This window comes from Patiria miniata, unplaced genomic scaffold (assembly GCF_015706575.1).
Source record: "Patiria miniata isolate m_02_andy unplaced genomic scaffold, ASM1570657v1 HiC_scaffold_8, whole genome shotgun sequence".
Taxonomy (NCBI): Eukaryota; Metazoa; Echinodermata; class Asteroidea; order Valvatida; family Asterinidae; genus Patiria; species Patiria miniata.
The window spans coordinates 2,716,968-2,735,633 of NW_024037075.1; the positions used below are offsets into that span (position 1 = coordinate 2,716,968).

At 40.0% G+C, this 18,666-nt stretch overlaps 1 protein-coding gene across 5 annotated transcripts in view; it reads right to left on the reverse strand.

The window, feature by feature from the left end:
* The window catches only part of LOC119719177 (ankyrin repeat domain-containing protein 31-like), a 36,886-nt gene extending 18,220 nt beyond the window's left edge, over positions 1–18,666 (reverse strand). Inside the window, exons 1-3 of one of the 5 annotated variants that reach the window (XM_038188534.1) lie at positions 18,532–18,666; positions 7,348–7,561; positions 5,489–5,757 (exon numbers count right to left, since the gene is read on the reverse strand). The gene's annotated coding sequence lies outside the window, so the exon portion shown is untranslated. Of the gene's footprint in view, positions 1–2,756; positions 2,845–2,881; positions 2,971–5,488; positions 5,936–7,347; positions 7,562–18,531 lie in introns of those variants that run through there. The other 4 variants (XM_038188529.1, XM_038188530.1, XM_038188533.1 and 1 more) reach the window with 4 other exon arrangements.

An 18,666-nucleotide genomic window follows, 5' to 3' on the forward strand; every position in this document is an offset into this window, starting at 1 on the left:
CAAAAACTCCACCAACACCATAGATGAGAAATTACAATGTTCCATTCCCGTTTCCCCTTAAATTCCCCTTCTTGCATTTGTTAAAAGCTTTTTTTTCCCTTCTAAATTCCAGCTGCACAAAAGCTTGTACCATAAAAAACTCACCCTAACTACAAAAAGGAAGAATACAAAATACTACAGACATGTATCGTAATGAACAGCTACCGGGTACAATATACATTGTACCTTTCTTAAATACCCATTTCCCCAAGTTTTCCCCTCTTTTGTTTGAGAAGTTCTACCCAATCTGACCTTTCTTTTTCCCTCGGACAATCCAGGGATCTACAAATTCCTGCCAGGTGTGTTTTGTAAAACACAAAGAGCGGCCGCTTTAGCCTTTGATGCTTAACTTCCCCCATTCATGCCATAATCACTGTACAACACTTAACAGTCTACTCCTTATGCAGTGGGGAAAGTCCCTCTATAGTCCGATTGTAGTCCCTCAATATTGTTTGCGGTCTGGCGGCGTTTACACGCGCCATCAATTACATCACACTGCTGCTCAGAGCGCGCCATGAAATAGCCGAGTCGTTGTTGAAATTCCGATGAAATTCCTACGCACAAATGGCATCCAACATTGCATGACGCGATATATATGGCCAAATGGGCCTTACTATTGTTGGTTTCTAAGAAATTGAAGTGATCAACAATTTGTTTTCTTTGTTCATTCAAAACATGAAATAATCCAAAGATAATTGGTGGTAATGGAAAACAGGATTCAGCATTTCTTTAAAGGTGCCTGTCATCAGGATTTTTTAAAATATTTTTCCAAGGAGAGTCATTCTAGGAAGCCAGAATGGAGAAAACAGGTACAATTTAACATAATCTACTATCCCTCCTATGCAAACATACATTATGTGCCAAGTGACTGTTTTTAACAGTTAAGAGCTCCCAGCCTACATAAAGTAGGATTGACTGACTGTGACTGTTTTATGTACCTTGATACGGCTATGCTTTGACTGTACATGTAGGTGATGTAAGCCAGCTGTGCCTACCACATGCCTGTTTTTGTCTGTTGACTGAAATTGACTAGTCACAGTGCTTGCTTGAAATATGATCTGACTGTTGGTGACTAGCCTGCGTAAAAGGCATGGCAGGGGAAGAGGATTGATGTTTTGTCTGTTCAGATCCCGGTCGCAGGAGGGTTAAATATACTGGTACTCCTGATACATGAAGCTTTGCTGCTGAGCAAACTACCCTGAGAAAACCTGTACTAGCTCAGCTGCAATCATAACAACTCGTTAAACTTTGGACAATCATGTGCTGTAAATGCACGCATTGAACTTTATTAAGTACACAAATTAAATTCAAATACATATGTTCAGGTAATAATTAACTACTGTATGTATTTAACCTGAAACGTGTCCATAAACATGTATGCACACAAACAGGGAAAAGCCATCGTTTTTCCCCTTTTTTGATATTTTCCGTCAGAGCTGACCTGGTACAAAACCTATTGTGAGAAATTATAATATTATTCAGACAACAATATCAACCGTTTTCTTTTCATTCAAGTCGAGGGATAGTCCCTACATTTTTCACACAATCCCAAGTTCCTTGTGTTTTATTCTCGCAATCAACATGACAATGCTACCCAAGGGCAGTCCAGGGACAGCGCTCGGCAAACAAACAGTAATCTTTAAAATCTAACTGAATGGAATGATTTTTTTTTTTTAAGTTAAATGCACAAACTTCCTCGTCACATGTCTAGCCATCATGTCAAATGGTGTACGTGGATAGTCGCACGATTACCTGGGAATTTTATTTTACCCACCAATTCTAAAAATACAATGAGGAAGCAGGTTCACTTATGAATAGAATAACCCGGCGACAGCCATCTTTTGAGGTGGCATCGTGCAAGTCGTGCTCAGGTAATACTCAATGCACTCTGGGCTCCTTCGACCAATAGGATTACCAAAATGCATGTGCGCTTCATCTTTTAAGAACGCGTGTGGCATGCGTGTGGTTGTGGTGCCACCTCAAAAATGGCTTTCAATTTTGTTCGCTGCATTAGTCAACAGACCAATCCGGCAGAAGCCATTTTCTGCAGTGGTACCGGGCTCGCGCGAGTTGCGCTCAGGTAGTACGCACGCACTCCGGGCTCCGATCAAATGCGCGCGTGCCTCGTCTTTTAAGGACGCATGTTGCATGCGCGTGGGTGTTGTGCCACTTTTGTTCGCTGCATTAGTCTACAGACCAATCCGGCAGCAGCCATTTTCTGCGGTGGTACCGGGCTCGTGCGAGTCGCGCTCAGGTAGTACGCACGCACTCCGGGTTCCCTCGTCCAATAGGGTTACCAAAATCGTCTTTTAAGAATGCGTGTGGCATGTGCCTGGATGTGGTGCCACCTTAAAAATGGCTTCTACATGTAATTATGTTCGCCGGATTAGTCGATACTGTTTGAAGCTCAGACTAGACCCCAATTTTATGGATCTACTAAGCAGAAAATACTGCTTAACAAATTCATGGGCTAAGCAAAAGTCAGCAGAGAACCATTCGTAAGCAATATACATTGTATGATATTTTAGCCGGTGTCCTGTTTCGGCTTAGCAGATATTTTCAATGCTTAGCAAAATTCTGTGCGCAACATCTCCGTGAAATGTTGCCCTTTATCTTGTGCATAGAGTGCATTTAGACATGTTATATAACATACTGTATTTGTACAAAAGTCAAAGATTGTAGCTCACAATTGTAAACGAAAATAATAAGAAACTTACAGTTTGCATCGTGCACATGAACCCTGCCTGAGGATCAAATCCGCAATTTCACTCTGAAGCTAAGACTCGGAGAACTGCCCCTGGCAAGCTCAAATACAGACTCAAGAAAATAAACCAATATTTACCGATCTTGCGACCCTGCTGGTACTGCACGCTGTCACCATTATCACCACGATATATACATCATTCTGCCTATTTATTATCCCAGCGCTCTACATGTACATTGTACACGTACACGTACATGTACACCAGGAAGTTAAAATTCAGTTCTGGGTCTGTCCAATGACATGCCCTACTGAATCAATACTATGACATCACTTCAGTTGTCGACCTGTGACGTTTGGTCGGAATAGACAATGGCCAAAATCACAGGGGGGTTTCTTTTTGTCGGTGCGTTGAAATTGCTTTCTCATTGCTCAGACGAAATTCCAATTGTTGAAGTTTAGTTTTTGGTGGAGTTCAGAATCACAAGGGGAATGGGTAAATATGTGGCCAAGGAATAGGAGAGGCATGTATGGGCTCCAATCTTTCTCCAAAGCGGAATTTATTATAGTTCAGAGAAGAGCATTAATCTTCATCCTAATGCATTCATGCATTTGAACAAAACCGTAACTTTAATTAACCCTAAGCCTTCGGTATCTTTACTAGAAAGTATCGATTGAATCCGCCAAAATCCACCAATTATGTCACGCCAAAAATGTTGGAGTTGGTGACTGCTCAGTATGGAGGTACCGGTATCCTGAATCCATCAAAATCCTGCAGTACTGCTAGGCTTACAATCCTCAAATCCATCAAAATTCCCCTGCTGTGCCACCGGAATCCATCAACATTTCCCCAGTTTTCAATAATGGAGGTATCTTGAATCCGCCCAAAATTCTCCGAAACAGGGGTATGGATTTTGATGGATTCAGGAAGGTAAGGGTTAATCTCAACCCATTTCAACCAATCCACAGCCTCATCTACTGTCCCTTCTCATTGTGATTGTGTATGAAGTACAAGTATAGCCAAACCATTGACAAGTCTGTCACTGAATTTTCAAACATCAAAAATTTTCCTATTGCATGTGGACATCAGAATAATGGAGTTAACATAACAACCTCAAATGTTTAGAAAAAAAATGAAAGAAAAACTTGGTGCATCCCTTCCCCTCACATCTCCAATTTTCCATGTTGATATTAACATTTCTAAGTAATATCTCATTGATTTCCTAATTTCTTTCGAAGTTAAGAAATAAGCCCTAAAATTGATAACACTCATCCAAAATATTCCCTTCCGCTCTATTCTAAAAAAAAAAAAATGACAGAACCACCTTCCTTGTTGAAATAGAGAAAAGGAATGATATAAAAATATGACAGAAATTCAACCTTGGTTTCACCACAGCGGAAGGAATAGTTGAAAGAAAAACTTTGGGACAGTCCAAATGCTTTGGCACAGATTTTTGCCTTCCTTCCTTGCTCCAATTCCTAGTATGCAGAAAAGTACGGTCGCGTGTTCCTCCTATTATTATTCCCTTCAGGAAACCACACGTCAAAGAGAAACCCCAATATACAACCAACTTGTTTGTAGAAGATAACCGGGAAATCCCACACAAAAAACAACAGAAAGAGTCTGATGTCAACAATGTCACTCAAACTTACATGTATGTGACTGATATGTTTCTTCTTTAACCCTAACCCCTTGGTTATTTTTACTAAAAAGCATCCTGAATCCCCCAAAATCCATCAATTTTTTCATGCAACAAAAATGTTGGTGTCCTGAGTCCATCAGAATCCACCAGTGTAGAACATATACCGGTACCTCAGACACACAAAACATATAGCAAAGGAGTTATTAACTGCTGAGATCCTGAATTCATCAAAGTCCCCCAACTGCTCAATATGGAGGTATCCTGAATCCATCAAAATCCTGCAGTACCGCTAGGCTTACTGTCCTGAATCCATCAAAATCCCCCAATTTGTTCAATATGGAGGCATCCCGAATCCGCCGAAATACTCCAAAACAGGGGTGTGGATTTTGATGGATTCAGGTATGTTAGAGTTAGTCAAAGCTAGATAATATTCTACAGCACGATGACATCAAAATTCACTTCCCTCACCTCCAGAACCGTACGGTACAGATCAATATCAGTTCACTTGGCACCTCAACCACGAAATTTTTGGTAACTGTGGTCTCTCTAAATTGGTAATTTTCCAACACATTCCTGAGGCATCCATGCAGGCAAGCTGCATTATAACAGCCCCTGTCATAACAGGATGTTGATTGTTTGTAATTTGTAAACACACAGTAAAGATATTGTACTACAAATTTGAAGGCAAACAAAATTAAGGAATATGATTTTTTTTTCTGCACAGCAACTCACTGATGAACAATGTGCTGGTTCAACTTGCTTTTGACAAATTTTGGGCCTCATTTTAGTAGATATGAAGGAAAAAACCCAGACTTGTAGACAGTTCAGTAATCTTGCAAAAAGTCTGGTCACAACTCACAAGCAACAGGAGATGACCGAGGACAAACGACTGCGTTTGTCCGAGTTCATTTGAAAAGCTTGTGACTTGACTTGAGATTGGACTGCTTGAGATGGACTGATAAGGACATCTGACTGACGCCATTACAACCCTGTCAATACAATCATTTATTGAAGAGTATACTCGTTGGCATTAATTGTGTTTTGAGAGTTTTGACATAACTCATCAATACCTGCAGATATGGCTACATAAAATAATTGCTCTTACCTGAAAACAAACTGCAAATGCTCACGATAGCCCTTGTGCATCGCCGTCCAGACCGATCCAGCAACAAGATTCAAATGCGGGGGTCAAAGCGGGCGTTTTAGGGAGGTGTCCGACTTTGTCGACGCATACAATGTATGCATGTAAATTTCCGTAACGGATATCTTCTCCTGGCGGATGCAGAGGGCATGAGCGGTACAATGCATACACCTCAAAGATTCTAATCCAACGAACTCAGCACTGATTGTGCGACTAGGAGGCCTCAACAGGCACTGTTAATATGGGATAAAAACTTGTCAAAAATGACTCCAAATTACCAGCGAAGCCCGTGAGCAATCATCAACTACTCCACTAACTAACAAATACACAATAATGCTGGTTTGTCTTTCAACGCAGAGCAAAATGCCTATGATTAGGAACCACTAATTGAAGGCCACATAATTAGTTAACATAAAGTTGCTTCACTACACAGAGGGACAGTCCCTACCTCTTGAGGAACAATGGTACAGTCCACTATGACAGAAGGGGATTCCCCATGTGGTTCCCTTACAGTTGATTCATTAATATTCATGAGGCTCGCCACAGAGTGTGTGTATTACAGGTGCATGGCTCCACATCGAATGATGATTGACAAACTTTGATTGAAGTTTATGGGTTTCCTTTGTAAATACTGAATATTCTGCAGACCTAGAGATAACACTTTGGAACAGTCATGGAGGAAGAGATTCTCCATAAATTAGCCAGCTAAAATTCAAAATCAAAATTTAATGCAATAGAGCTGTTATAATTAAGTGTCCAATTTGTTCAATTCTTTTTTGACAAAAAACCTCAAAAGCAACTGTAGTCTGTAAGTACAGGAGAAAACAAGATCTATAAAATCCATTCACACTTTCCAACAACCAGCTTGAGTTAGTTTAGAGTCTTTAATTTATGATTTTTCCCTCAGTTTTTCATAAACTTATGTCTGTCACTAAGTCAAGGTCATATACATGTATATAAGCAAGTTACAATGTGCAGCTGATCAGTGATGTCAATGGCCATGTTTGCCACAATGTACACTATATCAAAGGTACCAGTAGCGGATTTCACAAAACTGTACTCACTGGCATAAGTCCACAATTTATTGCGCAAGTTGCGCAACATTTCACGTTCTGCAACATTTCAGTTATGCCAATTTCACGAAATATTCATAGTGCGTAAGTCCCCAACTAATAGCACAATCAATTATGGCTTAAATTGCGCAGTCAATTTAGGTGGTGCGTAAGTTGTGATGTAGCGACTGAAAATGACCAATTTTACCAGCAAATCGTGATCGTTGTGGAGCCTGTTAATTGTACACCTGATCAATTTTGATACAAGACATGCACTTACAGGCTTTGTGTTTGAAATAAAAGAATTGGTATTTTTACTCGTGACAGAGTTTTTGGAGCTGCCACACGATTCCAAGAAAGTCAGACAAAAATATTTTCAAAATGGCGGGTGATTCAATGACTGTTTCATGAACGAAGAACATCATACACAAACAGCTGTCGTAAATGCTGTTACTATCTTTGTCCAGGATGTTTAGACGCCAAGTTTCGTGAAATAACTAAATAGGAAAAAGTAGGGGCAGTTTTTGAAAAAAAGCCAGTTATCTCTAATGCTGGTCGGCTGACCAGCGTTGGAAATTGATACAAAAATACCACTTTACTTAAAAATGTCAGCGCACCAGGAGCCATGATTGTACTGGATGCGTTAGACTGTCATTCCCTAACAGTCCAGTAAAGAATTTCATGGTAAATTGATCATTTTGTTTTTTGATGTTTGCAAATGTTGTATCTTCCCTTTAGGGCTAAATACATGTAATAAGAATTGCCAGTTACCTTATTATGCAGGAGTTAAGTCCACTGGGAAGTCTACGCAATCGTACCAGCTTGTCACGGTCAGAGTTTTTCTGAATCCACCTGCATTCCACAAATGAAGCTACAGCCTCGAAGAGCTCTTGTACTATGAATCATGGGAAGACACCAAGGTTGTCATGGTTGAGTCAGAGTTACGCATCATGTCCGCCTCATCATCAGGTGGCGAGAAAAGGGGCTAAATGAAGAAAGAAGAAAACAAAATTGATGCAGTGTCAGTAGAAGAAAGGGAATGCATGCAAATAGTGAATACCCATAAATAGATATCTCGCAAATGATGTCACTTATACCTACAGATTTCATTGTCACATGCATCGGCATTATGGGAGTCAAATTTGCGTGACGCCCTTCGGCTGCGCTGTATTTCAAAGAAATTTCAAGCAATTTGCGTGTTTAGAACATTTTGCACACTGCGCACACTCGTACCTGATGGCATTGAATAAGTTTGTAAGTTGCCTACCAAGATGGCTGTCTGTGAGAGGGGTCTATTTGATTCCTTTCAATACTTGTAGCTCCGCAGTGTACTTATGCAAAGCCTAGGAAAACCATTGTTCACAGTGTCCATTCTTCGCACAGCCTACTTGGGTACATCTCGCCATCTCCATGAAAACAGGAGGTATGAAACCCATTATTTATTAGACAAGTTTACTTCTTGAATTTGTTGAAACACCAAGAAAAACACCGATGGCCTGGTGAAAAAGGATAGGATTTTTACACAAATATGCAGTACCATAATAAATGTACATGTAGTTACAACGCAGGAAAAAAATACCAGAGTTTTTCAAGAGATGCATTTGTTATGAGCAAAGTCAGCAAACAGTTATGAGCGTACTTAGGTCAAGTGATGGATTTGGCCTCACTCTACACATTTTCATTGTTATAGAACAAGATCCTCTGACCTTCAGAGTTGCCCACACAACTTACAGTACCGTAAAAGTTTATCAAAACAGGGGGGGGGGGGGGAGGGAACACAATTTTGTCGAAGCGTAACAGAAAGTAATTGACATGAATTCAACCAACTCTATCTGATTGGTGTTGATTTAGGTAAACCTGCTTTCCTGAAAAGAAAAAGTAAATAGCTTTCTTTTCAATGAAATTCACAAACACGGATATTAAACTTATATAGATTGCTGACCTCGACCCTGATTTGCTGACTGCATGTAAGTGTGAAATGAAACAGCAAAAAGTTCTTTGTGGACCTGGGTCCATTTTAGCAGCGACCAAAAGTTCTGTAACTGCTGTAGCTCAAATAAAATACAGAGGAAACGTCATGTACTTAGTGCGTACATGTAGGGTGCACATAATTAATTGTAAAGTTGATCAAAGAAGCTGGCTGGATTTCAACCTGCGGCCTCTGGTACGGTTATCCAAATGTTGCGGGTTCTAATCCCGCTTCAGTCAATTTCATTATAATAAGCCAGTTCGGTGTCTTGATGAAGCAGTCCAGGTCAAAGGTAATTGGGATAAAATCGTTGACAAAAATGTTCAGCCTGATTCATACTACATGCGAATGTGAATGCGAAGCGAATTTGACTTCAGGAAACATTCGCTGCGAAATTTGCCCGAGTTGAAATGTGTTCAACTTTTGCGAATTCGCAGCGCGAATACTTGCCGAGACGTCACAAATTCGCGTTCGCTTTCGCGCCGAGTATGAACCAGGCTTTACGCGAATGCCCATTCTGTTCATTAAATGTGCGAGCGTCTCGTTGTTGTCTCCTTGCGTGTTCATGTGCCTTCGATGAGTGTTCGATTATCCCGAACATCGACCTATGACCCATTTCATTGTGCGCGTGGCCGTGTGCCCAGTTGAAATACCAAACTGGCTTAAAATTCTGTGGTATTTTACTGGTTTCAGGTGCATTTGCCCCTCCATGGCTGATTATCGTTGCACTTGGCAGGATTCCAGCGAAATACGGGTTGTTGGTTACAGGGAATATCTTGGCACCTTAAAAATAAAGTTCCCTCTTTTATGTCTGTCATTTCTCAACACCCGGATTTTTTTCTTTTAGAAAGAAAAAGGGGAAAAAATCCCATTTTTTTTACAAAGAAGGATTTTGTTACATTGTTCTGATGTCTTTGACATTCTTCATAAGTCACTACATTAGAATGCCTGCATTGTTGATGGAAAAAAGAAGAAACAAACAAACAACAATAATATACCAACCAGTTCCTGGTTTAGAAAAGAAATTCAAACATTATACACTTTAACAGCTCTGCATGTACACAAAAACTGTCCTCCCCCTTTGAAATTTAAAAAAAAAAGTCTTAACTTTAGTTCCACAACTCATAGGCCCTACATACTTAGAAAGTCAGGAGTATTACAAAAATCTAACAAATCTCACTCAAGAAAAATGAAATCGTACAAATTTACATCCCAAAATTCACGCGTAGTGAGTGCAGTGCATTTTGGAATAAATTTAGTAGGCCTATTTGATTATTGTAACAAATATTCAAAATGCAGTGTTCAAGTTTTACATGCCCTTGACTAAACCGGCCACAGATCAGCAGTTACTTGTCAAAAATTAACAAAAGAGCTTTTGAAAAAAACAATACGAAGAACATCATGCATAACAATGTATTTTTTTTCCGAGGTAGGGGAATGGTAGATATATTTGACAGATTTAGAAGAAATTTAAGAAATGATGATCGAATATTCGATACCTCAGCCTCATCATGATTGTAAAGGATTACAAATTCCAAAGGATTAATGTGTGATTTGTTGTAATCTAATCTTTATGCATGATTTCTTTGAAAAGAAAAGATAACATGAGATAAAGGGTGTCGATTTCAAACAACAGATTGATCAATACAGAGTGTATTAAAGTTTTCTGAGTGAAAATCAGGACTTTTTAAGCTGGAGATGGCGCAGTGCTGAAGAGTGAAACTAACAGAGAGAAGAGAAGTCATTTCAAAACAATGTGATTCATTTGTAAATAGGTCGGTACTTCCTCTACATATATCGAGGGTGGATCAACAGAGGTTACAGCCAGGGGGCGGAGGGTGTGCCGGGGGGGGGGTGGAAGGGCTCTCTCTAGTGAAAAAAATGGCATTATTTTAGAAAATCTTGGTCAGTGCCGGGTTGGGGGGGGGGGCTCCTGCCATTTGAATAACATAGATTATTTCTGCACTTCATGTGGGTGGCAGAATAATCTGCTACTCAGCATCTTAACACCACTTGCGCACACTGAAGAAAACGGGTTTGCAAAACTATTGTACATATTGTACTTTATTTTTGTGTTCAAAATTTTAAAATGGTCATGAACCATGCATGATTTTACATGTAACTGAAGATGAAGTGTGAATTACATGTAGGCTCAATCTTTACTGGTCAGTACTGTATAGGTAAAGATTTGTCCAGCATTTTACTTTAACCCTTACCCTACTTGACCCTCCAACGCATGCCAATATGTGCCTCAAGAAAATCACCTATGTTTTTTGCATGGCCCTCCAATATCTGCCATGTCATTTCAAGGGTAACTGGACAGGCACTCCAATACATGCCACAGAGAACAATGAGAGTCCTCTGATAACAAAGTGAGTGCCCCCAGCTGGTCAGTATCAGGCACCCTCCAGGGCCTCCAACTCCTGCCAATTGGAGCCTTCACTGCTACATCAAAGTATCCTCCAATAAACTGCAGCTGGAGGGCATTGGCATAACCAACTGACATGCAGTAAACTACCCTCAGAGAGTAAGGGTTAATCCAATAATAATATATTGGGGAGTCAGGTTGGCACAGTGGTTCTTTCCTCGCCTTCCACCTCTACGGCCCGGGTTCGATTCCTGCCCTACTCAACATGTGGAAAGAGTTTTCAGTCCCTACCGGTACCTGAATTCCGTGGGTTTCCCCTAGAATATTCTTCTGGGGTTTTCCTCCCACCTCTAAAACTGTAGTTTGTTCTCATTGTTTCCTCTCTACAGGTTTCTTCGGACTTGTGAGCTATAGTGCTCACGGCGCTTTTGAGACATCCTTGGTTTCATTCCAAGAAATAACTAATGAATTATAAGAAGAATACTAACGCATGTAAATCAATAAGGTTCCATTCTGCAATACCTCCCTATAAAGTACGAGTACAGTAGTTCTAGCGTCACAATGGGTAACTTTTCATTCAACTTTGTTAAACTTACTCTGTATTTGTGAGTTTTAAAGATAACTCAATCTGCTGGTGCAAGTAGCTTGTGATGAATAAAAGCGGATTTACATGTGTACATGTAGGTGATAACAAGCAATATGAATCAGCACTCAAAGTTTCAAGTTATATAACATTCTTAGTTGTACATTTGTAGTTGCTATGAAGGAACACCCACAACAACAAACACATGAGCCCGCCTGAAATATGCAGTGTCAATGAGGGCAATCAAAAAGTACACAAATATGTTTAACAGATTTGAATAGTCAGTAACTAGGTGCTACCAAACGATGACTTTCAAATTGTTAAGTATGTCAATAAAATCACAGGCTGCAAAATTGTGTGGGTGTTGGGAACGGCTAATGGGTGTGGACAAAAAATCTCCATCAAAAGCTACCCCGTAGTTACTAAGGAATTGTAAAATGCATGGGTAAACTTACAAAGCGGGGCTTCCCAAAAAAATTAACAAAAGGTCAACTTTTCAAGGACTAAGTACGTGGGCGGAAAACGAATCACACAAACAGCTTGAGGTCTAGAAAAAAATGAACTAAGATCAAATAAAAACTGTTTAGTACTCGTCCACTCAAACTGAACACATTTGTGTAATAATGTGCATTTGTTACTATTTAAAGGAACACCTACAAAGGAAAAATAAACGGGCTCCACCTGAAATTTGTTAACGAAGCTTACGTGTCGAAATCGGTTATGAACTGAATGACGGTAAATGAAATGAACTAAATGGTGTGCATTGTCAACACGAGTTACCAGGCAGCTGGCAAAATTATGTGCAGGAAGTTTTTGCCCAAATTGCCCAAAGATTTGCACTGCAAATCTAACATTATATGAGACACGCAATGACTTGCGTTTTGTAATTTTTTTTTTTTTTACTTTCTAGTCAAATTCAAGTTTCCATCAACAAATATTGAATTTTCCTTGGAACTATGAGGAAGTTACACGAGTAATTATCACAGAACAAGTCACAGAATAAGAATTTACTAAGAAGTTATAAGTTACGATATGAGACTTGAAATTTTGAAATTTATATTTTAACAATGATTCGCCTCCCCCTCATGTACCTATGTTCCCCAATACCTATGTTCCCCAACACCTGTACCTATATTCCCCAATACTGAAGTTCCCCAACCCAAACCCTAACCCTAACCCTAACCCTAACCCTCACCCTAACCCTAATCCCAAGGATTTAGGGAACATCGGTATTGGGGAACATACATGTACAGGTACCAGTATTGGGGAACATCGGGTAGACCCCCTCGCCCTATGGGAGAGAGGCAGCTTCCCCGCCTTCCGCCCGCTTCGTGGTCCCGCCTGTCGCCCACTTTGCGGTCGAGCAACTCATGAACACCCAGATTTGTTTATGGTGTAAAACAAGGATTTTCTATTGTTCCTCTTCCCTTTTCCTCTGTTTATACTCATAACTTTATACTCATAACTCATAACACCTTTTCGTATTTTACTTAAATGGTACCGATAGGACTTTCCCCAAACTCACCAGTTGAATCAGCTGATAATTAAAAAGAAAAACTTGGGCTGTACAAATCTCGGAACAGGAGAGCTGTTCCTAATATTATTGAAGAAATAACCATACATGCACATGAACATAAGGAAAATACAAATTGCCAATTTACACTGGACCGGTAGCTTCCCTTTTAAGGTAGCAAGCTGTGCCTCAGTACACTGAGACTTAATCAACAAAACTAAAACCAAGAAAAACAGGGGGAGTCCCACAAGTAATGTTGAGGTTGATTGTGTTGACTTTTTTTTTTCAAATCATTCCATTTCCTTACATCTTTTTGTTTCTATCATTACATATTTGTGGTCAGCTTAAAAAAAAAAAAACACCATCAACTTCCTCCATGGATTTCAATTCTGCAAAGCAAATATTTTTTAAGACTTACATGTACCGGTACATGTATGTAAAAGGCAGTTTTTAAACTTCAAAATGTTAAGCAAAAATCCAGATGCTCTATTGTTATCTAGTACAGCGTCTCAATTAACTTGCATTATGTTGTAAAGGGCACTTTTTTTACAGACTAGTTCCTGAATCATTATCATTTATATTCATCTATTTGGCCCTTCGTAAGTTTATTAATAACTACATCATCTATGTTTGTCATTAACACAGAAGACTAATGCCTCGACTATACATGTAGTATTCATCTTTGTCATAACTGCTTTTTATCAAATATTGCATCAATGCAATCTCGGTCGCAGAATATCAGTGCAAATGTTCTTTGAACATCCGTTTTTAGAAAAACACAAATTCACTTAAGTCTTAACACCTAAATAAGTGAGGCTGTAATTACAACTCTGTCTTAAGAAAGTGGTTAGAATTCCAACTCCTCCCCTCCCCCCTCTTATTTCAAACAGTTTTGAGCTCAGCTTAATAACAAATGTCCCAAGGGTTAAAAGGCAAGTCGCCGTACTTTGAACTATAATCAAACTTTCATGTAGTGTATGGAATGCCAACTTGTCTTATGTTTCTCTGACAAATGCTCATGAATCTTGATCTCATGTATGCCGGATCCGGTGTCGGAGTTTAATGGAGGCCAACGGACCCTTGACTAAGCCCTTTTCCCAATAACACAACCAGGATGTGATACCAAGCACTTGCTTCGACCCAGTCACTCAACTCCACCCTAAGATCAAGGAGGAAGCAGAAAAAAACTCCGCTCAAAAAGTGCCGCTTCTACATGCATCAATCAAGAAACTCATCTGACAAACCAAAAAAAACACCACACAATTTAGTACCTCACAATTCACAATTTACTACTTATCACTACTTCAATTTACTACAGACCAAATTGTGTTCTAAGAATACTTTTCTTCAAACTAAGTCAAAGCCTTAGACATTAAAGTGTTGTTTAGTCTGTAGTTTAATTTGAACTAATCATTCTCTGAAAACCTTTCTCTGCTAACAGCTGGGCCTGCCCGTGTGAAGCACTAACGGTAACTTTAGCTGCTTGGAGAATGTAACTAAATACAATGAGGTTGCAAATTTAATAAAACACTACATCTGGATTTCTGTACAAAGGTGAGATATTCCCAAAATGTTAAAGGTACAGTCCATCATTTGCAGCTATCCAAAAAGTAACTGACATAATTATTGTTGAAAAACATACTTGGTTGACAGTGAGGGGACTAAACTCCCTGTGAAATTATTCTTTCTGGCAAGCTGTCATTTTGAAGAAATCAACGAAAGAAGGCCTTTCCAACAGTGCGTCTAAAGGCACATCGTTGGAAATTTCCGTTAGTAGTTCGTTTGTTTATTTGGCGATGCACACGACGCAAGCGCACACACGGTTGCTATGTACCGTAATTCGTCGGGTCAGTGTGCGACATTGCGTTGCTGCAATCGGCTCAGTGAGAACGTGTCTCGGACGCTGAATTCAGGCCCAACTCAAAATATGATTCAGCAACTTTTGATTTGAAATCGAGATCCTAGAATGTTATTTTTCGTAGAATATACAGCTGAAGCTGAGCTGAACCTTCATCAGGTTACGTTCAGCATCCTTCACTAGATTTTGAGCATGTTTGTTGCTTTTACAAATTACAAATGATGGACTGTACCTTTAAAAATGTTAAGGGCAGTCACTTGCACAGTTTCATGCTTCAAGCTGACATGAATGCGTGGTTGATTTTGAAGTTAACCACCTTACGCATTGAAATGCAGTGTGTAAAATGTATTCTTCTTTTCATTATCTGTGTACTGTAATAGCCCTGTGAGCCTTTGGTTTGATCCGGTTAGAGTTGTTGCGCCCCAACCAGACCATTAACCAAACTTTAATTGGGGCGGTCCCGACTGAAGCTGGGACCGTCCCAATTTAAGAGTTCCATCCGGAACATTTAGATTAGACCTTTGGTTTGATCCAGTTTATGTTGCGCCCCAACCAGACCATCGGCCAAACTTTAGTCGGGACAGTGCCGACTGAGCTGGGACCGTCCCAATTTGGATAGAACTCTTAAATTGGACTTTTGGTCTGATCCAGTTACAAGTGTTGCACCCCAACCAGACCATCGGCCAATATTTCGTTGGGGTGGTCCCGACTGAACTGGGATTGTCCCAATTTAAGTCTTCCATCCGGAACACTTAAATTAGACCTTTGGTTTGATCCGGTTACATGTTGCACCCCAGCCAGACCATCAGCTAAACTTTAGTCGGGACAGTACCGACTGAGCTGGGACCATCCCAATTTGGATGGAACCCTTAAATTGGACCTTTGGTTTGATCCAGTTACAAGTGTTGCACCCCAACCAGACCCTCGTCCAAACTTTAGTTGGGACGGTCCCGACTGAAGCCGGGACCGTCCCAATTGAAGAGTTCCATCCGGAACACTTAGATTAGACCTGTGGTTTGATCCGGTTGGAGTTGTTACGCCCCAATCAGACCATCGGCCAAAGTTGGGACCGTCCCAAGTAAAGTGTTCCATCGGGATTCCAGAACACTTAAATAGGTTGGTCTGATATCATAGAGTTATATTTAAAAACTAAAGAGCGTACTACTAGTTATATGCGCGAGTGCCGAACTGGACATTCCTTTGGGCAACTTTTGAATTCTTTCTATAGCTCTTTGCATGTTTGTACGTACGTGCTTAAGTGGGCACATCTGGGTAGTTCACAATTGTACCGTGTTCTAATTATAAATCTATGCAGTTTTTGCCCATCTAAAGGATGTCCGTCGCACGTCTATGTCGGCACGTCTGCTTGTACGCCTAATATAAGGAGTCCCTTCTCTAGTATTTTAAATATAACTCTATGGGACTGATCCAATGACAGTTGTTACGCCCGAACCAAACCATTGGCTAAACATTAGTTGGGGCGGTCCCAACTGAAGCTGGGACCGTCCCAAAGTAAAGTGTTCCATCCGGAACACTTCAATTGGGACGGCCCCAGGTGATGTTGGTAACCCTAGCTAGGATTCAGTGTGACACATCAAAACTGATTTTGGTTGTGTTTGAGAAGTTCTGAAAATTAACTTAACAGTGACGATAAAATAATGTTGACATGTCATGCTATTGTTAGAGAAACCACGGTTGACGACCTTCGGCTTAGAGTCAACTTTTACTAAGGCACTGTTCATTTTGGGCATACAATTCATGCAGTAAGCCAGGTAAACGACTGCCTTCAAGTTGAAATGATACAGGCTTTCAAGTTGGAAGAAACTTTGAAATGTAACTAACTGCATGATGACTTGAACAATGTTTATAAGATGGAATTTTGCGTCGGGGTGATATAAATCAAAGTAGGTTTTGATTCGAACCAGCCAACCGATCCTGTTAGCTCGGTTGTCGAGTGGTAAGACATTTGCACTAGAAAGCAGGAGGTCGTGGGTTCGAGTCCCACCTGAGTGATTTTTTCCAACTTTCACTCGGGAGGTAACACACTGAGTATATAGTGTTTAAACGTCGGTGAAGGGTAAAACCTAATTTGATTGAACAATGTTGTTGCTACACATGCAGTGATATACATATCTGAGGTACTTTGTTAATACAAAAATGGCATGGGTAGAATGTAGTATTCTGACCCAACCTCTTTGTACCATCATGAAGTACATGTTCATGAATGTTGGGTAAACTGAATTTGAGACTGTGTCGCACAGTTTTTCAGAGAAACAGTTCAAATTTTGTTTAAAAGGGCATGGACTTTCTTTTTACGGAAGTCGACTATAGCCATGCATCTGTTGTCAACCGTTCTCCTTAACGTTCTTGAACTTTACTTCCCTTTAAAAAAAAAATCCTTCAGAGCCATGAATATGAAAGAAAAATTAAATCTGGCTTTTTCCGGGTGTTTAGGGGAGTTCAAAGCAAGAATGCATTTTTATTCTCTTACACAGGAAGATGTCCTAAAAGTAACTAATCCATCAAAATGGTGTCAGGATACAACATTCTTTCCTAATGGACTTTATAATTATCCCTAACCCTGCTAAATGCAACATCTGCATCTGCCGAAATGCTGCTCAACACTCCTTGTTGCGTTGCAGTTGGAGTAAACCGAGTAGCAATATGCAACAAAATGCAACAGTGGTAAAAAGTGCCAAGGCAATACAAGAGTATTCACTGTTGCAGTTTGTTGCATTTAGCATGTTTTTTGAAAGGTTTTTTTGGTCTTTTCTCGGGAACCATAAGACATTAGGTTGGTTTCCTTTCAATCAAATGTTTAAAATAGGATAATAAACAATCCAAAACATGAAATTTTCAGGGATTTCAGGACCTAGTGCCCCTTTGAGTTATACACAAACAGGAAAGAATGTCGCCACTTGTGCCCAAAGTCTATCGAGAGTCAAGAAAAATTTCGAAATATTTCATAACATTAACAAAACTGATTCCCATATCTGGACATCACTAATTTTCCCCTTTAGTGACCTATCAGCCATCAGAAAGTCCTAACAAGTCAAATTTAGCAGGGAAAATATTTAAGTGTTTACTGAGAAAACACTTAGAAATTTTTAGACCAGTCATAGTCATACGGTTTGTGCACAGGGTGAAAAGTGATGGCCACACATGGGAATCTTTCCCCAGATTCATGTCTTTTCGACATTTTTGAAATGGCTGACCTTATTGAGATGATATATGAAAAGAAAAAAAGTGGCATCAGGTTGCAACATTCTTCATGTTTTTTCCCACAAACAAGTTAACCCCAAAACAAGGCTGTTTTCAGTTTCACCTCCTTCCTACTCCTAGAACAATAGAAGACTAGGCCTAGGCTATTTGTAACGGTTACTGTAGACAACTATACGGTATCCTTACTTGAAACAATTGGCTTTCCCCCGTATTTGTCCCACTGATGTCCGCTCCACGTTTCAACTTTTGAACCGCTGATGCAATCAGCGGTTCAAAAGTTGAAATAGGAGCGAACTCGGCCGGCGGCCAAAGCCTAGCCGCCGCGCCTAGTTCGTTTTAACTAAGTTTTAACTAAGTTTTAACACTAACAATAACATGACTAAAGTTAAAGAACTACATTCAAAATCAAACAGGCTCGCATAGAAATCTAACCCTACCTTACCTGTATCTCAGCTTGGGTAACAACATGAAGATCAAATCTTGCGATAAAATGAAGAATTCCTCTGATAACAAATGAGTTGAATGTGCGGATATTGACCGAACTGAGTCAATATCTCACCGTACTACTACTAATGTC